The 26,133-nt window shown below is 34.2% G+C and overlaps 1 non-coding gene across 1 annotated transcript; it reads right to left on the bottom strand.

Annotated features, from left to right (window-relative positions):
- Positions 1-10,694: 10,694 nt before the first annotated feature.
- LOC121220616 (small nucleolar RNA R71) lies at positions 10,695-10,801 on the bottom strand. The gene has a single exon (XR_005917836.1). It is a non-coding gene; the product is annotated as a small nucleolar RNA R71 (small nucleolar RNA).
- Between the last annotated feature and the right edge of the window lie 15,332 nt (positions 10,802-26,133).

Genomic DNA, 26,133 nt, shown 5'->3' with positions numbered 1-26,133 from the left:
TTTCTCTTGGATTAACCAAGGGGCTCGACCTAATAACACTTATGCCAAACCTAGACTGACCCAGCCACCTATTTTTACCCAACAAGTTCAGAAGCAGCCTCAAGCTAAATCTTCTAATGGCTTAAAAAACTTGTTGAAGGCATACATAGCCAAAAATGATGCCTTGATCCAAATCCAAGTAGCCATATTGAAAAACTTGGAGAACCAAATGGGTTAGCTTACAATTGAACTTAAGAACCGACCACAAGGTGCTTTGCCTAGTGATACGGGGAATCCAAGAAATCTGGGGAAAGAGCATTGTAAAACATTGACATTGAGAAGAAAAAAGACATTAGAGGCTAACACTGTCGAAGTTGAAGAGGAGCTAGCTGATGCTCAAGATTCAGTTGAAGTTCAACCAAGTGTTGAAATTCCAGCTTCACCAGAACCAGAATCTACAAAATCTAATAAGGTAACTTTTGAACCAGTCAATTCTGATAAACTAACAACTTTGTTAGATACAGAAATGCCACAGAAGATGAATCAACTAGTTTCAGTAAAAAATCCCCCACCACCCTATCCTCAAAGACTTCAGAAGTAGAAGAAGGAAGTCTAGTCCAAGAAATTTCTAGACGTACTCAAGCAAATTCATATCAACATTTCCTTGGTAGAAGCACTTGAACAAAAGTCAAATTATGTCAAATTCATGAAGGATATCTTGTCTAAGAAATGAAGACTTGGAGAATTTGAGACAGTAGCCTTGATGAACGAATGCAATGCATATCTTCAAGACAAGCTACCCCTGAAGTTGAAGGATCCTGGATGTTTTACCATACCTTGCAACATTGGAGCAACATATTGTGGTAAGACACTATGTGATTTGGGTGCGACCATTAACTTGATTCCCGTGTCCATATTTAGGAAGTTGGGGATAAGTGAAGTTAAACCTCTATGGCTACACTTCAATTCGCAGATTGATCTTTAGCATATGCAGAAGGAAAAATCGAGGATGTATTGGTACGTGTTCATAAATTTATTTTCCTTATTGACTTTGTTATTTTATACTTTTAAATAGATAAAGAGGTGTTAATCATCCTAGGATAGCCTTTCTTAGCAACGGGAAGGACCCTTATTGATGTGCAGAAGGGCAAGCTTACTAGGCGTGTTCAAGACGATAAGGTAACATTTAATGTTTTTAAATCTATGTAATTTCCTGATGCAGTTGATGATTTGTCTACAGTATTCGAGTTAGAGTAATTATTCATGGAAAAGGAACTTAACTATTTTGATGACCCGTTAGAGCAAATTTTGACATTAGACCCTCCAAGTGGTGAAGAGGGGAAAGAATACTTAGCTTTTCTAGAAGCTAATCAAAAGGGATTTAATCTCTAATCCCTCTTTGAATCTTTGAAGTTAGAAAGTAGAGATTACGTCCAGCCAAAAGCATCAATTAAGGAGCCACCTAAATTAGGACTGAAGGTACTTCGCTCACATTGAAAATATGTTTATTTAGGTAACACTTCTGCTTTGCCTATGATTGTTTTAGCGGAGTTGACCGAAGAGCAAGAAGAGAAACTCATCCTAGTATTGAAACAATTCAAGAAGGCTATCGGATGGACCATAGTAGATATTTGTGGCATTAGTCCGCTGTATGCATGCACAAGATCATCCGGGAAGATGGCGAGAAAGGGATGATTGATGGACAACAAAGATTGAACCCCATCATGAAGGATGTGGTAAAGAAAGAAATCATTAAGTGGTTAGATGCGGGCATAATTTACCCCACCTCAGATAGTTTATGGGTAAGTCCAATCTAGTACGTGGTAAAGAAAGGAGGTATCACAGTCATAGAGAATGAAAACAACGATTTGATACCAACCAGAATGATTACGGGATGGAGAATTTGCATCAGTTAACGGAAGCTGAACAAGGTGACTAGGAAATACCACTTTCCTTTATTGTCTTTGGATTAAATGCTGGATAGACTTGCAGGTTGAGACTATTACTATTTTCTCGATGGATACTCAGGGTATAATCAAATTACATTAGCGCCAGAAGTTCAACACAAGACAACATTCACATGCCCGTATGGTACGTTTGCATTTAGATGCATGTCATTTGGTTTATGTAATGCACCTGCTACGTTTCAAAAATGTATGATGCCTATTTTTACTGACATGGTTGAGAAGTATTTGGAAGTATTTATGAATGATTTTTCAGTATTTGGAGATGCATATGATGTTTGCTTTGCTAATCTAGCCAAGTAACTAAGGCGATGCGAGGAAACAAACCTCGTACTTAACTGGAAAAAATTTCATTTCATGGTACGAGAATGTATTGGTCTAGGGCATCGAATAACGAGAGATGGAATCGAGGTAGATAAAGCAAAGGTGGATGTTATTGAGAAATTCCCACCTCCAACATCTGTGAAGGGTGTTAGGAGCTTTTTGGTCCACATCGGTTTCTATCGGAGATTTATCAAAGACTTCTCCAAAATTGCTAAACCCTTACGCAAATTATTAGAAAAGGACAAAATGTTCAAATTTGATGAGGACTGCTTAAGAGCTTCCAATGATTTAAAGAGTCAGTTAGTTTTGGCACCAATCATCGTCACACCAGACTAGGATTTGTCATTTGAACTGATGTATGACGCAAGTGACTTTGTGATAAGAGCTGTGATGGGCCAACGAAGGAATAAATTTTTTCACCCCATCTACTATGCAAGCCGGACTTTGACGGGAGCTCAATTGAATTATATGGTAACATAGAAAAAGTTACTTGCTATTGTGTTTGCTTTTGACAAGTTTCGATCTTATCTTATAGGCACCAAAGTGACTTTTTATACGGATCATTGGACAATTAAATACTTACTTGCCAAGAAGGATGCCAAGTCGAGATTAATCTGATGGGTACTTCTACTCCAAGAATTCGATCTAGAAATTCATGATCGAAAAGGGGTAGAAAATCAAGTAGCAAACCACTTGTCCAGATTGGAACTGCAAGAAGGAAATTTTCCACTTATACCCATTCAGGAGAAATTTCTAGACGAGCACATGCTTAAGGTAAATCATGTCCATAATACCCCTTGGTTTGCTAATTTTCCTAACTATTTAGCTTGTGGTTTGATGCGATTGATAAGACGTATCAAAAAAAGAAAAAGTTTCTCAACGATGTGAAGTACTATTTCTGGGAAGAACCATACTTGTTCAAAAAGTGTGCAGATCAAATGATCAGGAGATGCATGACAGAATAAGAAGTACATAAGATTTTATACCATTTCCACACAACTCTAATGGGGGACAATTCAGAGGTACAAGTACTGCGGCTAAAGTATTGCAAGGACCAATACTATTCAAAGATGCATATGCTTACGTAAAAAGTTATGATCGATGCCAAAGGGTTGGAAATGTCACAAAAAAAATGAGATGCCTCCAAGCAAAACCATTGAGGTAGAATTATTCAATGTTTTGGTTATTGACTTTCTTTGTCCTTTCCCTCCATTTTTTGGTCACAAGTACATATTGGTAGCAGAATACTACATGTGCAAGTGGCTTGAGGCCAAGGCATATCTGACGAACGATACCAAGGTTGTGATGAAGTTTTTGGAGAAACATGTGTTCATAATGTTTGGAACTTCTAAGGCTATCATCAGTGATGAGGGGTCCCACTTTGTGAATAAATGGTTGAAATGGTTACTTGACAAACACAAAGTAAAGCACAAGGTTGCCACAGCTTACCATCCATAGACGAATGGGCAAGCTGAACTGTAGAACAAAGAGATAAAAGCATACTCGAGAAGTTCATATTTTAGAGCCAACGAGATTGGTCCAAAATACTAGACGATACTTTATGGGCCTATTTGATAGCATACAAGACACATTTAGGGATATCACCCTATAGGTTGGGTTTTGGGAAAGCATGTCACTTGCCCTTGGAGTAAGAGCACAAAGCTTACTGGGCTCCCCAACAACTCAACTTGGATCTTAAACTTGCTAAAGAGAAACGAATGCTTCAACTCAACGAGTTAGAGGAATTCTGAATGTTCTCATACGAGAATGCCAAACTCTTCAAGGAAAGACTTAAAAGATGGCATGACAAGCATATTCGAGTTCTAGAAGTTGACGCAGGTCAGCAAGTTTTGCTACTTAATTCCAGATTAAGGTTCTTTCCAAGTAAGTTAAAATTATGTTGGTCCAGTCCATTTACGATTCACCAAGTTTTTCCATATGGAGTTGTCGAACTTCAAGGTAAGGGAGGTAATGTTCGAGTTAATGCTTAGTGCTTAAAACATTACTGCGGGGGATAAAATTTAGTAGGATAAAATCTCGTTCATTTTATCAGATGTTTAATTTTTCTTGTTTTTCTTTTTAAATAAATTTAGGGCATGTTTTCGGGATTAGCATGTTTAAATAAATTCTGTCTAGGAGATTGGAACTTAAGTGGGACTGCTTGTGACCCCTCCAATCTTTCTTGGGAATTGATTTGAATATAATCTTTCGAGAAATTATTCCCTAAATGGAAAAATAAATTTTTAGTTTTTCAAATAAAAGGGTCAATTTTGATCCAAGTTTTAATTGCAACTCAATTTTAAATTTTTCTTTAAGTCTAGGTACTTAATTGAATTAATTGCAAAATTTTGTTACTCTTGTTGTAAATATTGAAATTAGCTATCTCTTTTTGTAAATATTTTTAAAAGGTAGCTAAAATAAAAGTTTTTAATTTAATTTTAATTAATAAGATGATAATAACTAATATATAATTATATTTATTATAAGATATATTAATTATAATCAACTTTGCATAGAATTAAGATTAGTTTAAACGTGATCATATTCCAAATAATAGTTTTTATTTCAATAAATTAATAGCAAATAATATTTTCATATGCATCATATTAATTATTAATTGTTATTAACTTTGTGTGGGATTAGGATTTAGAATATTTTAATTATTAACTTTTTCTAAGAATTCTAAATGAACTCCTACCCTATTCACTATAAATTCCACCAACCTTCTCCATTATTCACATCACTTTAACAACCACACTAACACCTATCATCGGCACACCAGTAGCCCCAACATGTGCCAATTGTTGCTTTCAACTCCAGCCCGAGCACGCTAACAGCACAACAGCCTGTTCCTTGTCCCTGCACCAACCCGCACGCCCAACAGCTCACAAGCCTCTGCATGGCACACGCATGCCCTGCTACTCACGCCAGGCTCCACACATTGCTGCTGTCTTCATCCCACCAAGTCGCGCCTACCGCACCACTACTCCCTTACGTGCCACTACTGCCCATACCTCTACCCGGTGCATCCCTTGTCAATTTACACACCATTTCCACCACATTTAGCCGATAACCCTTCCAACCATCCCTTAATTAAACTCTTTTGCTTCTAATTTTATTTATTGACTTTTTCACTTTTTATATAAAGGTGGTAAGAAAGTTTTCTCCTAAATTTTAATTTGTTTTAATTATTTAACTCTTCAACTTATTTGGAATTGTTAATATTTTATACTAATTGAATTTTTGAGAAAATATATGTTTCTATCTTATATTCAGGTTAATCATGCCTTGCAAGAGAACTCGTGCCTTTGTCCAAATTGAAGAATCAAAAAACAAATTCCACTGTAAAGAAGAGAAAGTGAGATACGAAAGGGTTTTCAAGAATCAACAAATGCACCTTGAAAAAGGCTTTACACTGAAAGAAAGCAACTATATCGGTTTCATGATGCGCATTCGAAAAATTGTTGAAGCTCTCAATTGAGAGTTGTTTTGGTAGAAAAGACCTAGTGCAGATGAGGAATCAGTTCGTGAATTTTATGCGAATTTGTCCTCAAATGAATTAACGGAAGTTTCTATCCGAGGAATCAAGGTACCAATAAGCTCAAACGCTATTAATGAATTCTTTGAATTACCTAATTTTGAAGACGATGGATATTATTCCTTGATGAGAAATATTGAGGCTGAAAATCTACAAGAAATTCTCAAAGAACTTACAGTTCTGGGTTCTAATTGGACTGTGTCAAAGAATGAAACTCATATTTTCAGTAGAGAATACTTGACACCAATAGCAATGGTATGGTTCTATTTCATTCGATTCAAAATTATGCTTATTTCAAATGGGACTACAATTTCATTAGAGTGAATGGTCTTATTATACTCGATTTCAACTTCAAAGACCATTGATGTGGGAAAAATTATTCTAAGAGAAATGCGAAATTGTGCCACTAGACGTTTTGGCCCAGCTTACTTTCCTTTTACGATAACAATTTTGTGCTTGAAAGCTAAAATTCTTGCAAATGTAAAGAAGACAGGTTATAGCCAGGGCACAATCATAGATTGGGACCTCTACTGAATAGCTGGAGATTCTGTTCTACAACAATGAGTTGAAAAGAGGAAGGATCCCGAAGAAGAAAAAGAAAAAGAAAAAGATCCCACAGAGATCAAAACAATGCAGTCAGCTGAAATTCCTGATAAGGCAGAACCAATGGACCCAATAACCGAACCTAACATGGCAACCTTAACATTCAGAACTCAATCTCCTCACCCAAATCTTCGAGATGAGCTATCAAAGTTGATGGACGTAATGCAACAAATGCAGTGGCAGTAACAAGCTTACTGGAGATATTCAAAAATATAGGATGACTCAATGAGAAGCGCTCTTACGAAAATATTTAATTACCCGTTTATTTTTGTGCCTGAATTTCCAAGTTTTATATTTGAACCATGGAGTCCAATATCAAAGATGGAATGGAACAATTCATGCAAAAACAAAGATAATGGAGCAAAAGATGAGTCGGATTCTGAAGGATCTACAAATAAATAAAAAGAGGGGGATCTTGACTATATTTTATTTCCTTTCCTAGGTTATTTAATGTTTTAGGATTAGGTTCTATTAGGATTTTTATTTCTCGCATAATAAAATAAGAGGTGGAAATCATAAATAAAAATGAACAAGTTGCAAAGTCCAAAGTGTGGCAATAGATATATACATGTCTAGGATTGGATCTAGAGAGCTTAGTACTTAAGCAGTCAAATTAACTCACCTACTCTTTTCTAGAGTCCTACGTGGTGTATAGTATCTATTCACTTCTATCAATGAGGACATTGTTCATCTCAAGCAGGGGAGACGAAAAAATTGAAATTATTTTCTCTCAGAATAAAATTTTCTTTTAATTATGGTTAGGTTATATTTTGTTCAAAAAATTGAAATTTTGTTAAGTATACTAAACTTCAGTATGAATAAAGTTCTATTATTTTAATAAGTGTTATGCTAGCTTAATTATGACATAATTGTACTCTTAATAAAACATGTAATTCATACCATAAATTTTTTAGTTCCGTAGGAAAGCTAGGCATACATGAAAGTTTAAGTCTCTAGAATTGACTTAGTAATTTCTTGAGGCGAAATCTTAGGAAGCATGAAATGTTGAAAATGATTTAGGCAAATTTTGTTTGGACTGTTTGAGCTTTTCAAGCCAGCCTTAATGAATTTTTATCCTTTGAAACCCAACTTTGAGACTTTATGGCCTAATTTTATTTGAACCTTTGCAATATTTAGCCATCATTTTTCTCTTAATTATCTTTAAATTGTCTCAAACACTGGACTTAGTACTATTAAGATTATTTTTAAAAAAATAAGTTTGGGGAAGTTGAAAAGAAGTATGAAATGCTAAAAAAATAACAAAATGCTCGTGAAAAAAAGGAAAAAAAAGAGAGTATATGTACTCAAAAGAAATAGATGTACAAAAGAGCATGTAAAAGCAAAATGAGTTGGTGTATTGAAGGTAATTAGTCCAAAGGTCTGATGCAAGTTGAGTCTAGGGTATTTTAGCCTAAATTTACCTATCTTTCACCTAACCTAGCCTAGCCACGTTACAACCTATTTTAAAGACCTAGTAATTCAAGTTTTTGTGCTACATACATTACTGGAGAGAAATTGCTATGTTCAACATATGAAGGCATAAATTAAACTTAATGATTGCAGCTTAATCTTAAATAAGGGAATAAAATCACATTGGTAGGGATTTAACATTTCTTTATTGAGAAAGCATTTAGTCTATTTTTGCTATCATAATAATAATTGAGATTAATTTGAATGATATGTATACTTAAGTAGCATAAATATCAAAATGCTTGTTCTTGAGCATAAGTATACTAAATTCATAGTTTTGAGAAGAATGTTTTTCTGAAGGAATTTTTCAAAGGTGTTTCCAAGAAATTCTCTTTAATTTGTGCATTACTCCGGACACGAAAATATATAGACTTTTTCATGCCCTTTTTAACTCAAATTCATGTAGTTTTGGTGTAATTTCTTGTCAAAAAATATATAATAATTATAAAATAGTTGAATTTCACTTAAATTATTAACAAATTTAATTTTAATTAATTTTTATTTATTTTTGACATATTCGCACAAAGGGTGAAAATTGGATCGACAGACACTACTAGAAGCACAAAATCGATGCGCAATTGTTGAAGCATTGAAGCGAATTAACTTTCAGCCTAAGATGGTCCAAATTATGAATATTAATTCACAATATAATTAATTTTAATTTTAATCCAATTTATTTTGGGTTAAATAATTATTATTAATTAAATTATGAAAAGAGGCCTAGTTGTGCTGAACCGAGAAGACCGATCCAACTGAGCAAATCGACTGCCCAGAAACATCCAACATGCTGACCCAATCAGCTCAAGTTAGCTGATTATTTGACTTGCAAATCAAACCTTGAAGTTTCCTTGAAATTGCATTTCGTTATAAACATATCTATGAATATTTGTTTTGTTGTTATTCTAAATTTAATTAACATGGCTTAAATTTAATTCTTTTTAGGTTGATTGCATTTCGTCCACTTAAGTTTATTAAAATTATGTTTGTGTTGTTATAGGTCTTAGTAAAGTGTTTGATTAAGTAAAACCTTAATTATGTTATTCTTCCAATACAATTGTAAGGTAACTAATGAATTAATTATTAATCATGTTGAAATTGTGATTAATGACACAATACTTAATCAGTGCATGTTTAATCTTCGAAGGTAGCGAATGGTTAAATTAGTGACGGTATTAAACGATACATTAGCCTTGAATAACTTGCAAGATTATTGTGATTAAACTATTTCAATGTAGGTCTATATTGTTACCTCACTTAATCTTTTACTTGCTTATTTAAATTGATTAATTGTTTGAATTGACATAGTGATATATTCAAGAGATTAGTTAATTTAGTAAGTCTGTATGTGCTATAATTAACAAATTACCAAGTTGCCGTGAATTATTTCGTAACAACATGAACATTGTTTTAGCGATATTAAGTTAAGAAATGTAATTAATCTAACACAATTATGTCATCAAAATCTAACACAATTATGTCATCAAATTTTAGTATTTCATTCAATTTATGCTTATTTTGGATGCATGCATGCAAGCTCTATAATAGCTGACTGTATGTTATGTTCTTAGATGGATTTGAATCTGAAAGGATTAAATACATTAGATTATTAATCGATTGATACAAGCGAGTATTCGAAAGAATAATTGTAGCACTCTAGACATAGAAGTTGCGATCTGTGCAAGTGAGGAACGTTAGTGTAGTTATCATTTGTGAGTCTTGTAGACATACACAGACTCAATATAATAAATAAAGTCTGACCTTTGAAAGAAGTAGACTGCAGTAGTAATTCTTCGGGCAGTAGTTAGTCAAAATTTTGCCATGACATTATTATGTTATGAAAATATTCCCGAGTAATTCCAACCTTTATCATTCAACAGCAGAAATACTCTCCACTTATTCTTTGTGAATTGCCACAAAATTTAGATTGCTTTGTCATTTTTCAGTTATAATTGATATTATTAGTTCATTCATTAATTCCCTTCTTCAATTTATACTCTGTTTCTTTTGCAGAGTTTAATTAGTTAAACCTACAGTAATACTTTACCAATTGTAATCAATTTCTGACCCATGTGGAGGCAATACTCACTCATCATTATATTACTTGAATCGACATGTACACTTGCACTTTTTCATTATATATTTACACGCAACAAGTTTTTGGCACCGTTGCTGGGGATCGGCAACATTGGTGAAAATTGGTTTGTTATTATTTGTTTAATTTTTGTTAGTTTAGTTTAATTAGTTGTTTTGATTTTCTTTTTTAGGTCTGTGCTAGTGCACGCATAAAAATATTATGGAGAATAAAAAGTACTATTTTGATCTAGAGATTGAGAGAACCTTAAGGCGAAGGAGAAAAGAGTTGCAAGAGATAGAAAGAATTAGAAGCGATCAAGTTAGAGAAGAGCCATTACATCAAAATTAAAGGGATGCTGATATTCCTCGAATTGTAGATGACAGAGGCAAACCCATTAGAGAACATGTTGTACCAATCTTAGATGATCTAAATCCATGAATTGTTAGGCCACACATTCAGGCTCAACAAATTGGATTAAAGCTAGTGAAGTTTCAAATCTTGCAAACTGTAGGGCAGTTCAGCGGATTGCCTATGGAAGATCCACGACTCCACTAACGAATTTTTTTGGAAGTCTGTGATTCATTCAGGTAGTAAGGTGTTCCTGAAGATTCCCTACGACTGAAGTTATTCCCTTACTCATTGCGAGATCAATGCTAGAGCATTATCGTCAAGTACGGTGGCATCGTGGTATGAACTGTGTCAGAGGTTTCTGCTAAGATATAATCCTCTTAACATGAATGGCAAGTTGAGGAATGACATTACATCATTTAGAAAATTAGAGGATGAAACATTATATAAAGCATGAGAGTGATTCAAAGAGCTACTGAGAAAATTCCCGATGCATGGCTTGCAGCATTGGACGCACATGGAAATGTTTTACAATGGATTGAATGCTCATACAAGAATTGTTGTCGACGCATCTACCAATGGGGCTTTACTTGATATATCATACAAGGAGGCTTATGAAATTCAGGAAAGGATAGCAAATAACGATTATCAATACCCTACTACAAAGTCGAAACTGGCAAAAGAGTTGTAGGAGCAATGGAGCTTGATGCAATTACACCTCTAATAGCTCAGGTATCATTTTTAACAAATATGATTAAAACACTGAAAAGGCTATATATAGTGCAGGAAATGAAAACAACAGAGTTACCATGTGTTTACTGTGGAAAAGATCATATCATTGATGAATGCCCATTGAACCTAGCCTCATTTTATTACATGGGGAGTTTTAACCACAACAACAACAACCCATACTACAACACATACAATTTGGGGTGGAAACAACATCCTAAATTTAGTTGGAGTAATCAAGGGGTGGGAAATGCCAGCAATAGCATTCGACAGAATGTTGTGAGTGTTCCACCTGGGTATAATCAATCTTTTCCATGATAAAAGACCCAGCAAAATTTAGCTTGATGTTCTTCATCTATGTAAGCTTTATTGAAAGAATATATGGCCAAGAATGATGCTATCATTTAAAGCTAGGCTGCATTTTTAAGAGCTTTGGAAATTCAAGTAGGGCAAATTGCCACTACATTGAATTACAGATGCAAGGAGCATTGTCGAGTGACATTGAGAGTTCTCGATCTCAAGGGAAGGAATAATGCAAAGTCATTACACTTCAAAGTGGTACTCAATTACAAGGAGTTGTGAATGACACCAGTATTGAAGAAGGAATTTCAAATTTTGTAAACAAAAAGAATTTAGAATCAGTAGGGAAGCAAGCTACAAACGAAAAGAGCAACCAGAGAAATGTTAAAGTAGATACAAATTGTATTGCTAATAAAAATGTCACGGCAAAATAATTTAGACAAATGGAAGGAAGGCCACCGCCACCTTTGCCTCAGTGGTTCCAAAAATCCAAGCAAGAAGTTCAATTCAAGAAATTTCTGGAGGTCCTGATACAATTACATATTAATATACCGTTGGTGGAAGCATTAGAGCAAATGCCTAACTAAGTGAAGTTCATGAAAGATATTTTCTCAAAGAAGTAAAGGTTAGGAGAATTTCAAACTATTACTTTCACGGAACGGTGCATTGCAATGCTCAGAAACAAATTGCCACCAAAACTGAAGGATCGAGGGAGTTTTACTATACCTTGCTCTATTGGCAATCATTATATAGGCAATCCATTATGTGATTTGGGTGTAAGCATAAATCTAAAGCCTATGTTTATTTTCAAGAAGCTTGGAATAGGAAAGGCTAGACTGGAACGATGAAAATGTGCAAGTGTATACAATCTTAACATGTAATAAAGTGACAAATAGTTGTCGAGTTATCGTATCCATAGCTACTGTATAAGAAAATATTTATGAAATGCATTTAAAAACACTTTGGTGATTAAACATATTTTGATTTTGACAAATTGTTTTAGCGAGATTTTACGCAAAACTCAGGCTAGATTTCTCTTCCCCTTCTTTGCGTATGCGATCTCCTCTTTTCTAGCTGCTACCCTTTTCTTCTCTTTTGAATTTTCTATGCAATTTCTCCACAAGATTCTATTGCGAAGAGAGAAACTGCTCTTTTTCTATTCTTTTCTCCTCACAATTCGTGTGTCCTTCTTCTCTTCTCTTTCCTCATTTTATAAGGTAGATATGTCCCTCTCAGCACACATATTTTGCTCCTTTTTTTAGGGTTATTTATCTGGTACACATACAGTTGGCTGTGAGTGACATGGATTGAGTGTTCCCTAATCTTCCTGGAATTGCCAAGACATTTTTGTTGGCAATCTATCCCACCATCTACCATGGCAATGTTTCACCTCCTTTGTTCTCTTTTCCTCTTCCTCTTTTCCTTCTTCTTGCCTCTTTCATCCTACCTGCACCTTTTACCAAAGACTTCCAAACCTCTTTCCAGCAAATAAAAGTAACATAAATTTACAGTTAAAACACAATCCAAGCTTTAGTATTTAATGCTATAGCAATAAGTCTAAAATGCAAACATATTTTCTTAATTACAAGAAAATACTTTAGCAACGTTCTGGTAACTAAAAGAAATATTTGTCAATTTTATGATGCTCATTCTTATTACCATGATTACTTGTACAAGACAGATCTCAAAGAATTTAAAAACATAGAGATGGAAGAGATTTTTTAAGATTTTCAATAGAAAGGAAAGAAATACGGACATATAGAACAGGAACAGAGATATCCAAGACATTCAATCAAGCACTAATGACTCCAAGAGTGAAACTATGGATGGAGTTCGCATGTTAAAGAATTTAGCCTATAGTAGACCTCTCCAATATCAGCTCGGTACAAGCCATTCTAGTATATGTGATCTTTTAGAGGAAGCGTATATGTATTGGTACTTGGATATATCGAAATATGATTAAGTGTGTAAGAAATTAATCAAAGTGGACATTCTTTCCATAGTTAATAACAGAGTTACGCAAAAGATCAAGAGTACCTATGCAGTGATTGGATAAAGAGATGAACCCTCCAATGAAATTACTAGGAAACGACCTATACATGCAATTTGTATTACTCTAGAGAAAACAGAAGGAAGAGAGGAGAAAAAGAGGACTCCAGGAAGTTGAAGAATAAATATATATATCCACACATATTTATATAGATGATACATATATATATTAGAATACCTTTAACGTTTGGTTTATTTTATATTAGGAAAATTAATTATTTTTTAGGATATTGTTAGTGATAATATTTATAGAAATATTAAAATTATACAATTATATATTTATAAATTTTTGTGTAAAATCCCCACATGGCGGAAACACAACGGTTTTGAGGTTTTAACGAAAAGGGAAGGAAGCACCCATAAAAAGAGTACAGAACTACCATGATTAATTGGGTAACTTCTTTTATTATCTATTTAAGGCTACATATTGAGGACAATGTGTTATCTAAAGTGTGTGGGGGTAACATAGGAAATTTGTTTTTAACTTTTATGCTTCTTTTTTAATTTTTTATTGCTGATTGTGTGCTTGAGCTTGTAGAAATACAAGTGATTGGTTAGAAGCATATATATAGGTTGATTATATTTACTATAAATTTGACATGATAGTGGCTGATTTTAAAATTTTGATTACTAGACTACTAAGTTCTATCGATTGCACTATAAATAGGCATTGAGCAATTAAATGTACCTAATGATGTAGAGAATACAGGGAAATGAGCATCTAGTATGTATGATTGATGGTTGAATTTGTGATTATTTGCTTGATTAATTTTGTGAATATAGAGATACCTAGGGATGACCTCAGGAATTGTTTGGTATTGGAAACACAAAAATATATAGACTTTTTCAGCACATTTTAAATCCAATTTCATGAAGTTCCGTAGTAAATTTGGTCGAAATTCACACTTAAATTATAAAATAATAATTTTTCACAAATTTGGTTTATTTGTAACAATTTTGCACAAAAGGTGAAATTGGCTTGGCAACAACATGAAAGGCTTAAACCATTGGGGAATTTTTGCATCAAGTGAACCAAGAGCAAGGCTTAATATTTTTCTAGCCAAGGATGGTCCAAATGATGATTATTTTATGTGCTTTATATTAAAATTTTATCCAATTTTAATTGGGTTAAAAATTAATATAAAACCTAAAGGAGAAAGTGGCCCATTTGTGCTAATAAAAGAAGATTTATCCAACAAGAGAAATGGAAGCCCAAAACCGTCCAACAAGCTGACCCAATCAGCTGAACTTTTATGATTTTTATGCTTGCAAATTAGCCCTCAAAGTTTCCCTAAACTCCATTCAAACCCTTCCAGTTTTTGTGCCTTTAAAGACGCACCCTAGCTTAAAATAACAAGTTTGAAATATTCAAACTTGCTTGTTGTATGGCTGGCCAAGGAGGAGTGTGTGCCTACTAAGTATTTGCTATTTTTAGCAACCGCTCCAACCTATAAATACCCCCTTTGCTACTTCGTTCAATACACCATCCATTACCACACATCTCTCTCTCTCTCACTCACTTTCTCTCCTTTGTTTTTCCCTTCTCCTTGTCCATTTCCCTTGTCGATATCCCTCTTGAGAAAGAGCCTTCTTCCACCTTGGAATAGCATCATTCAATTTTTTGTAGATTCCAAAATTCAAGAAAATGAGTAGAGAAGAAGATAAGCGCACTAGTCTGGCTTCAGAGAAATACTGGATTTGCTTCCTAGTTCCATTCTCTTTAATTTTCTTGATTATGTTGTGATCATGAATATTAATAATTATTGTGTTGTTGCGCTTGTTCTAATTAAAATGGCTTAAATTAATTTGTGTTTGATTGATTGCATTTTGTCCACTTGAATTATTAAAGTCATGTTTGTGTTATTATAGGCCTTGGTGAGTTGTTCAATTAAATAAAATCATGCTTATGTTATACTTGCATTACAAAATGTAAGGCGACGAATGAATTTATTATTAAACGTATTGAAATTATAATTAATTGAATTAGTATTTAATTGGAGCATGTTAATCTTCTAAGGAAGCTGAAGTTTAAATTAACGACAATATTAAACGGTACATTAGCCTTACATGACTTACAAGATTATTGTGGTTAAATTGTTTCAATATAGAAATATATTATTACCTCACTTAATCTTATATGTGCTTATGAAGATTGATTAATTGTTTGAATTGGAATTGAAAAATGTTCAAGAGATTGATTAATTTAGTATGGATGTATCTGCAGTAGTTAACAAATTACCAAGTTGTTGTGAAAATGCTTGTAACAACATGAACCTAGGTTTAGTATTTCTAAGTTAAGAAATGTAATCGATCTAGCACAATTATGTCATATTGATTAAAACTCATATTTTTAAAATCGTGCATTAGAATTTTTACTTTTTATTTTAATTACTTAGTCAATTTTTAGTTTTTAAATCACTTCTTCAAAATTCCCCTCACCAAAATGTTTGATTTACATTTCATAAATAGTTTTTCTTTCAAAGCCCCTGTGGGTACGATAACTCGCCATTTACTTGTCACTTTATTACTTGATAACAATTGTGTACTGTAACATCCCGAAATAGGGCCTAAACGAAATTGTGGTTGCGAAACCACGAATTCGAGATTGAAAAGTTTATTGTGATTAATTTTTATGGTTTACTGATTGATTGGATGCATGTGTTTGAATACCGATAAGAAATTTCAGCTATTGCATGTCTGAATTGCATATTAGGGTTTAATTGCAAAAGTGGGTAATTATGAGTTTTAGATGATAAAGGATTTAATTAAAGTGCATAATTGAAGTAGAGGTCCTTAAATGGTAATTAGACCATTAGATTTTTATAGACAAAATTGGGCATGCATAGATAAAAATAAGTAAAGTTTTAATGAAGGGCATTTTAGTCATTTGGAAATAAAAAGAATTAAAAGGGAAAAAGATGGAAAAATGTGCTCATCTTTTCCATAAGGGTTGAAATTTCAAGGGACACCATAGCTAGGGTTTCTTCGCTATCTCAAGCTCATAGTAAGCGCATCCAAGCCCCATTTTTAATTTTTTTTTACGTTTTTGGAGTCCTCGTAGCTCAATTTAGCTTATTCTACCATTAATTCATGTTAAGGTTCATATTTGGAAAAATACCAATGGTGAAATGTGTTTATTTTGATGTTTTATGGTAATATATGAAGCTTGAAATTAGGTTAAACAACTTTTGCTAGATGATTTTAAGTGAAAACGAGTAAAACGACATAATCGGTAAAAATACCTAATGCTCATAAGTAAATGTTAGAGTGGGAATTTGATGTTCCCATAGAAATGAAAGATGTCCCATGTAAGGATCATGACATTAAGGGAATGAGATCCCATGTAAGACCATGTCTAGGACATGGCGTTGGCATTATTGAGGTTATGAGAGGTCCCACGTAAGACCATGTTTGGGACATGGCATGGACACCAATATGAGAACTCCCATGTAAGATCATATCTGGGATATGGCATTGGCAGTATAGGAAACATCCCATGTAAGACTATGTCTAGGACATGGCTTTGGCATGTTATTATCTGACAGGAGACCCGAGTATCCTTAGTATTCCAACTGGTTCAATGGGCTAGTAAACAGACTATGTTACATGGAAGTTCAGGTAAAAGCATAATAAATAGATTCAGGTGAGTTATAAAAGTTAAGAATATCTCAGTTCTCAGTTGAGAAAGAAATTTCAGCAAGGGAGAAGTAAGTTATAAACATGAGTTCTTTAAGTAAGCAAGTAAGTAACCAAGTAAGAAAGTAAGTAAAGAAGCAGCGAAGACCATGATACTTGATGATAAATCATGAGTATAATTATTTATGATAAATGTTGTCATTTATTTGTTTGTAAACTTACTAAGCTTTATGCTTACTCTCGTTATTTTCTTCTTTTTTTATAGTATCACCAAGCCAATTCGGGGATCGTAAGAGTGTCGGAGATCATTTCACACTATAAACAGACTATCTCGGTATTTTGTGGTTTGAAATGTTTTAAGTTAAGGCATGTATAGGGACTTAGTTATTTTGTGTGTGTATCCTTTTGATATGGCTAATGAATAGCATGGAAATATTCGATAATGATTAGTTATTGAAATGGCTATTTAAGAACATGTTTTGATGTTACGTATGCCTAAATGATAGCTAATACAAACAAATTATAAAAGAGTAAAAATTTGCAATGAAACAGTTTTTGGATAGCAGCATTGACGTGATTTTGAAAAATCACCAAGGATAGTAGAAATGGAATTAGAGAGTGAATAAGATATATAATTAAATCTTATCGAGTCTATTTGCACTTGAAATAAACAGTGTAGGCAAAAGAATTTTATATTATGAGATATTTGAATTTTAGTGAGACAGGGTCAGAATGGTTTTTGAAGTCCCCTATTTTGACTTTAGAAAATCATTAAAAATTACACAGAAATAATTATGAATCATAATTTATATTTCTAGATTCCTTAGTGAGTCTATTTTCAAAAGAAACAAACGAGAACATCCGAATTCTGTATAATGAGATAATTGACTTTTAGTGAAGAGGGGTCAGAACCGTCGAGTAGTGAAACAGGGTAGACTATAACGAATAAACTGTACTATTTAGCTAAACCAAAAATTTTAGAAATTTTGTGGTAAGAAGATATATGATTTTAGTTTCAAGGAAGATTTATGGATCTAAATTTCAACTTTCATAGCTCGAGTTATAATTAAAATAGTGACTGTTATGTGAGTGGACAGTTTTATTGTGAACAGTAAAATAAATTAATTTGATTTGTTTAAGTATTCAAAAAATTTTTAATGCTCTCGGTTTGTACTCGAACCATTTTTGTTGCATGTTTTAGGGTCTCGAGAGTCCTTTTTAGGGATATATTGAATGAACGTAAGCGAATTAATTTATAAAGCAAATTTTTATCCTCTCAATTAGTAAGTTAAGTCAGATAACGCCTCGTGCTCGACTCTAGCAACAGTCTCGGGTAAGGGGTGTTACATTTATTGGTATCAAAGTAAAATTTTAGTTGGTTCTCAGAATATTCAATATGAATAAGATTCTACCTATACATCCCATACTTGTATTTTGATAGTGTGACGACTTTTGATGATTTTAAAATATTTTTCTTTTATAGTTATGGATCCCGAACGAGTTGGTGCAGATGATGTAGAAAGTAATGCGCCCGCTCCCGCAGAAGGGACGGTGCTACCAAATAGTAGTGAAAGGCCTGTTACAATTAGTCAGGAAGGAGGGGCTCGAAAAGCCTTCTTCCAAGCTATGAATGAATGGTTTGCCACCGAGTTCACTCGTATGAATCCGGCTGTTAGACCTCCACCCCCTCATGATTTTCTAATCCCCCATGTAGCTCCCCCACTCATAGGTACAATTATAAAAGAAAGGCCACCAGTTGATAAGATTAGAAAACAAGGAGCTTAAGAGTTTCAAGCTACTAAAGATGATGATGCAAAAAGAGCAGAATTTTGGCTCGAGAATACTATCAGAGTCTTTGATGAGTTATCCTGTACACTTGAGGAATGCATGAAGTGTGTTGTCTCACTCCTTAGAGATCCGACCTATCATTGGTGGAAGACTCTTGCGTCAATTGTATCGAGCGAGAGAGTTACTTGGGATTTCTTTCAGGAGGAGTACCGTAAAAAGTATATCAGTCAGAGATTTATTGACCAGAAAAGAAAAGGGTTCCTTGAGTTAAAACAGGGTAAGATGACTGTAACCGAGTATGAATGTGTATTTGTTAGACTCAGTAAGTATGCTCGAGAGTGTGTGTCTACAAAGGCTATCATGTGTAAAAGATTTGAGGATGGTCTCAATGATGATATCTGACTGTCAGTTGGCGTTCTAGAGATAAAAGAGTTTGTTGTTCTAGTTGAAGGCAGAGGAGTTGTTAAAAGAAAAAGAAAAGGGCAAAACTAAAATTGAGATTCAAGACACGAAGAAAAGACAGATGAGCAGATCATTTCAGTCTACATTCAAAAGGCCTAGAGAGTTCTCTATTAGATCAAATTTTTCAGCAAGGTATCCTAGCCAAAACAGAGGTAGAAGATTTGTGGGTTCAAGAGCTCAGACTACTACAGTCGCAAGTGTGGGTAGTACTCGACCACCTAGACCAGAGTGTGCTCAATGTGGTAAACGTCATCTCGGTAAGTTACGAGCAAATGAAAATGTTTGTTTCAGATGTGGTGCACTAGATCATTTTATTTGGGATTGTCCGAAAATAGTGAAAAGAGAAGTAATATCGAGTGCAAGATCGGGAAATGCTCCCACTAGAGGCAGACCACAGAAGAATCTGAGACTCAACAATTAGACCAGATGCTAAAGCACCCACAAGGACTTATGCTATTCGCACTCGCGAAGAGGCATCCTCTCCCGATGTGATTACGGGTTCGACCCATTCATATGTTTGCATGAGATTGATGCCTAATAAGAACATGCTCATAGAATCTACCAAATTTTTTATTAAAGTATCGAATTCATTAGGCCAGTATGTGTTAGTAGACAAAGTATGTAAAAATTGCCCTTTGATGATTAGAGGTCACTGTTTTCCGGTCGATCTTATGCTATTTCCATTTGATGAGTTTGATGTGATTCTTGGTATGGATTGGTTGACTGCCCATGATGTGATAGTGAATTGCGAAAAGAAATACGTTGAGTTGAAATGCAAAATGGTGATATTATTCGGGTTAATTCAGATGAGTTAGATAGTTCTCTTGCCATGATTTCTGTTATGTTTCTCAGAAATGTTTGAGAAAAAAGGTATGAAGCTTATCTTCCTTTTGCATTGAATACTAAAGATCCAGAGTTGAAAATTGAATCAATGTTAGTAGTTTGTGAGTTTTCTGATGTGTTTCCGGAAGAATTGCCAAGTTTGCCTCCTATTAGAGAATTCAGTTAGGTATTGAGTTGGTTCCAGGTACCACTCCCATTTCTATTGCTCCTTATAGAATGGCCCCATTGGAATTGAAAGAATTGAAATCTCAATTGCAGATATTAACTGATAAAGGTTTTGCAAGTCCTAGTTGTTCTCCGTGGGGCGCACCAGTGCTATTTGTGAAAAAGAAAGACGGTTCGATGAGGTTGTGTATAGATTACTGGAAGCTTAAAGCCTATAATTGATGATCTAATTGACCGATTGAAGGGAGTCACTGTGTTCTCCAAGATAGATTTGAGATCCGGTTACTATCAGTTGCAGGTTAAAGAGTCAAATGTTCTGAAGACTACTTTCCGGACTTGGTATGATCACTATGAATTTCTTGTGATGACATTTGGCTTGACTAATGCTCCTGCCATATTCATGGATTTAATGAACCGAATCTTTCGACTATACTTGGAAAAGTTTATAGTTGTGTTTATTGATGATATTCTACTTTATTCTCCTGATGAGATTGAACATGTCGAACAATTGAGAATAGTTTTACAAATTTTGAGAGATAATCAGTTGTATCCAAGTTTAGCAAAAGTGAGTCCTGGCTTCGAGAAGTCGGATTCCTTAGACACATTGTCTCGGGTGATGGTATTAAAGTTGATCCAAATAAAATGTCAGCAATTTTTGAGTGGAAACCACCCAGAAATGTGTCAGAAGTTAGAAGCTTTCTTGGATTAGCTGGTTATTACAGACTATTTGTAAAGGGCTTTTCCATGATAGCTACCCCGTTGATAAGGTTGTTGCAAAAACATGTCAAGTTTGAATGGACTGAGAAGTGTCAGCAGAGGTTTGACAAGTTAAAGACATTGTTGCTAGAAGCTCCTATTTTAGTACAGCTAGAACGTGGTAAAGAATTTGTGATTTACAATTATGCATCTTTGAATGGATTGGGTTGTGTAATTATGCAGGAAGGTAAAGTAATAGCATATGCTTCCAGAAAGTTAAAACCACATGAGGAAAACTACCCGACGCATTTATTTAGAGCTAGCTGTCATTGTATTTGCGTTAAAGATCTGGAGACATCACTTGTACGGTGAGAAGTGCCAAATATTCACTGATCATAAAAGTTTGAAATACTTGATGACTCAGAAAGATTTGAACTTGAGGCAAAGAAGATGGCTAGAGTTGATTAAAGATTATGAGCTAGTGATTGACTATCACCGGGGTAAGGCAAACGTTGTTGCTGATGCCTTGAGTAGAAAGTCTTTATTTACATTGAGAGCTATGAATACTAATTTGGCTTTATTAGATGACGGTTCTATTTTAGCTAAGTTGAGAGCTACACCAATGTTTCTTAAAGAAATCTGTAAAGCTCAAAAAGATGACAGTGAGTTGCAAGCTAAAAGAGCTCAGTGCGAGTCAGGTGTAGAGTCTGATTTTTAGATCAGTTCTGATGGTTTTTTGATGTTCAGAAATGAGATATGGGTACCGAAGAATGATGAGCTTATTCAAAAGATCTTACAGGAAGCACATAGCAGTTCTTTGTCTATTCACCCAGGTAGTACAAAGATGTATAATGATTTGAAGAAAACGTACTGGTGGGAAGGAATGAAAAAAGATATTTCAGAATTTGTTTCTAGATGCTTGATTTTTCAGCAGGTAAAGGCTGAACATCAAGTACCTTCAGGTTTATTGCAGCCTGTGTTAGTTCCTGGGTGGAAATGGGACCGAGTTACCATAGATTTTGTCACAGGGTTGCCGTTGACACTGAGAAAGAAAGATGCAGTATGGGTTGTGATTGATAAGCTAACGACGTTGGCTCATTTTATCCCAGTTTGTATGGATTATTCACTTGACAAGTTGGCCAAGTTGTATATTTCAGAGATAGTTAGACTACATGGAGTACCGTTATCGATTATCTCAAACAGATATCTGAGATTTACTTCTCAGTTTTTGAAGAAATTGTAGGAAGCTTTGGGCACAAAGTTGAGTTTTAGTACAGCTTTCCATCCTTAGACCGGTGGTCAGTCAGAGAGAGTTATTTAGATACTTGAGGATATGCTCAGATGTTGTGTTTTAGAATTTCAAGGTAGTTAGGAGAAATATTTGTCGTTGGTAGAGTTTGCCTATAATAATAGTTATCAGTCAAGTTTGAAAATGGCACCTTATGAAGCTTTGTGTGGACGTAAGTGTCGTACGCATTTGTATTGGACAAAGCTTAAGGAAAATTAGATTTACGGGGTTGATCTAGTCAAAGAAACAAAAGAGAAAGTAAAAGTCATTAGAGATTTTTTGAAAGTAGCTTCAAATAGACAGAAATCCTATGTAGATTTGAAAAGCAAATAGATTGAGTTTCCAGGTTGGTGACAGGGTATTTTTGAAAGTATCCCCGTGGAAGAAAGTTCTCAGATTTGGCAAGAAAGGCAAACTAAGTCCACGTTTTATTGGACCGTTTGAGGTGACTGAAAGAATTAGGCCCTTAGCATATCGGTTAGCTTTGCCGACTAAGCTATAGAAGATTCATGATGTATTCCATGTGTCTATGTTACGCCGTTATCGTTCAGACCTGTCACATGCGATTTCTCAGACAGAGGTTGAGATTCAGCCAGATATGACTTACGGTGAAGAACCGATAAAGATTCTAGCTCGAGAAGTTAAGCAACTAAGGAACAAAAGTATTGCACTTGTGAAAGTATTATCGAATAGGCATGGGATAGACGAGGCTACATGGGAGCCCGAAGAGGCTCTCTTCACAGGTAAGATTTTTGGGGACGAAATCCCTAAAGGGGAGAAATGTAACATCCTGAAATAGGGCCTAAATGGAATAGTGGTTGCGAAACCATGATTTAAAGATGGAAAGGTTTATTGTGATTAATTTTTATGATTTACCGACTGATTGGATGCATGTGTTTGAATACCGATAAGAAATTTCAGCGATTGCATGTTTGAATTGCATATTAGGGTTTAATTGCAAAAGTGGGTAAATATGAGTTTTAGATGATAAAGGATTTAATTGAAGTGCATAATTGAAGTAGAGGTCCTTAAATGGTAATTAGACCATTAGATTTTCATGGACAAAAATGGGCATGCATAGATAAAAATAACTAAAGTTTTAATTAAGGGCATTTTAGTCATTTTGTAATAAAAAGAATTAAAAGGGAAAAATATGGTAAAATGTGCTCATCTTCTCCATAAGGGCTAAAATTTCAAGGGACACCATAGCTAGGGTTTTTTCACTTTCTCAAGCTCATGGTAAGTGCATCCAAGCCTCGATTTTAATATTTTTTTACATTTTTGGAGTCTTCGTAGCTCGATTTAGCTTATTCTACCATTAATTCATGTTAGGGTACATTTTTGGAAAAATGCCCATAGGTGAAATGTGTTTATTTTGATGTTTTATGGTAGAATATGAGGCTTGAAATTATGTTAAACAACTTTTGCTAGGTGATTTGAAGTGAAAACGAGTAAAACGACAAAATCGGTAAAAATACCTAATGTTCATAAGGAAATGTTAGAGTGGGAATTTGATGTTGCTATAGAAGAGAAAGATGTTCAGCATGTCATAAAACATAAGAATAAAGGATGAATTTTAATTTCCGAGCTTTGGGGAAAAGTGTAAATATGGAAAAATTTAGGGGCAAAATCATAATTTTGCCAAAGTTCGAGTCAAGGACTGTTTTGGTGAATGTGAGAATTAAATAAGCTAAATTTACTATTATAGATCAAGAAGAACAAAATCTGGAGTTAGACCGAGGAAAGAAAAAGGTTGAGGACAAAGTTGCTAGATTTGATCGTATTTTGTACCGAGGTAAGTTTACAATAAATAAATGCAATATTTCAATAATTATTACTAATTTTATTCTTTTCCAGCAATTATGTACTTATTTTATGAAATTATTTAATGTTGACTCAAGTATGAGCTGACAGAGAATTAGTGATAAAAAGTCCCGTTGAAACATTAGGAATGTATTGGATACAAATGTCATAACATTAAAGGAATGAGATCCCATATAAGACCATGTCTGGGACATGGCATTGGCATTATTGAGGTTATGAGAGGTCCCACGTAAGACCTTGTCTTGGACATGGCATTGGCACCGAGATGAGAGGTCCCCCGTAAGACCATGTCTGGGACATGGCATGGGCACCAATATGAGAACTCCCATGTAAGACCATATCTGAGATATGGCATTGGTAGTACCGAAAACATCCCATGTAAGACCATGTCTGGGACATGGTTTTGGCATGTTATTATCAGACAGGAGACCTGAGTGGTTCAACGGGCTAGTAAATAGACTATGTTACATGAAAGTTTAGGTAAAAGCATAATAAACAGATTCAGGTGAGTAATAAGAGTTAAGAATATATCAGTTATCAGTTGAGAAAGAAATTTCAGCAAGGGAGAAGTAAGTTATAAACATGAGTTATTTAAGTAAGCAAGTAAGTAACCAAGTAAGAAAGTAAGTAAAGAAGCAGCGAAGACCATGATACTTGATGATAAATCATGAGTATAATTATTTATGATACATGTTGTCATTTATTTGTTTGTAAACTTACTAAGTTTTATGCTTACTCTAGTTATTTTTTTTCTTTTTTTTATAGTATCACCAAGCCAATTCGGGGATCGTAAGAGTGTCGGAGATCGTTTCACACTATAAAAAGACTATCTCGGTATTTTGTGGTTTGAAACGTTTTAAGTTAAGGCATGTATAGGGACTTAGTTATTTTGTGTGTGTGTATCCTTTTGATATGGCTAATGAATAGCATGAAAATATTTGATAATGATTAGCTATTGAAATGTCTATTTAAGAACAAGTTTTGATGTGATGTATGCCTAAATGATAGTTAATACAAAGAAATTATAAAAGAGTAAAAATTTGCAATGAAACAGTTTTTGGACAGTAGCATTGATGTGATTTTGAAAAATCACCAAGGATAGTAGAAATGGAATTAGACAGAGAATGAGATATATAATTAAATCTTATCGAGTCTATTTTCACATGAAATAAACAGTGTAGGCAAAGGAATTATATATTATGAGATATTTGAATTTTAGTGAGACAAGGTCAGAATGGTTTTTGAAGTCCCCTATTTTGACTTTAGAAAATCATTAAAATTTATAGAGAAATAATTATGAATCATAATTTATATTTCTAGATTCCTTAGTGAGTCTATTTTCAAAAGAAACAAACGAGAACATCCGAATTCTGTATAATGAGATAATTGACTTTTAGTGAAGAGGGGTCAGAACCGTCGAGCAATGAAACGAGGTAGACTATAACGAATAAACTGTACTATTTAGCTAAACCAAAAATTCTAGAAATTTTGTGGTAAGAAGATATATGATTCTAGTTTCAAGGAAGATTTACGGATCTAAATTTCAACTTTCATAACTCGAGTTATAATTGAAATAGTGACTGTTATACGAGTGAACAGTTTTATTGTGAACAGTAAAATAAATTATTTTGATTTGTTTAAGTATTCGGAAAATTTTTAATGCTCCCGGTTTGGACCCGAACCATTTTCGTTGCATGTTTTAGGGTCTCGAGAGTCCTTTTTAGGGATATATTGAATGAACATAAGCGAATTATTTTATAAAGCAAATTTTTATGCTCTGAATTAGTAAGTTAAGTTAGATAACTCCTCGTGCTCGACTCCGACAATGGTCTCGGGTAAGGGGTGTTACATTTATACTTGCACATTTTTATCGTTCCAAGTCTTTGGCGCCGTTGCCCAGGACTATTTTAAAAGACATTATTTGTGCAATTGTTAATTTTGCAATTTGATTTTTTTTCTGTTAAATTTTAATTCCATTTGTGTGTGTGTTTGTTTCAGGTGTTTATGATTATTAATCAAATTATTGACTTACTCCCGTAGACTCTGAAATTGA

The sequence above is a fragment of the Gossypium hirsutum genome, chromosome D08, assembly GCF_007990345.1.
Source record: "Gossypium hirsutum isolate 1008001.06 chromosome D08, Gossypium_hirsutum_v2.1, whole genome shotgun sequence".
NCBI lineage: Eukaryota > Viridiplantae > Streptophyta > Magnoliopsida > Malvales > Malvaceae > Gossypium > Gossypium hirsutum.
The sequence above is the reverse complement of the archived record's forward strand: the minus strand, read 5'-3'. Positions and strand labels throughout refer to the sequence as shown.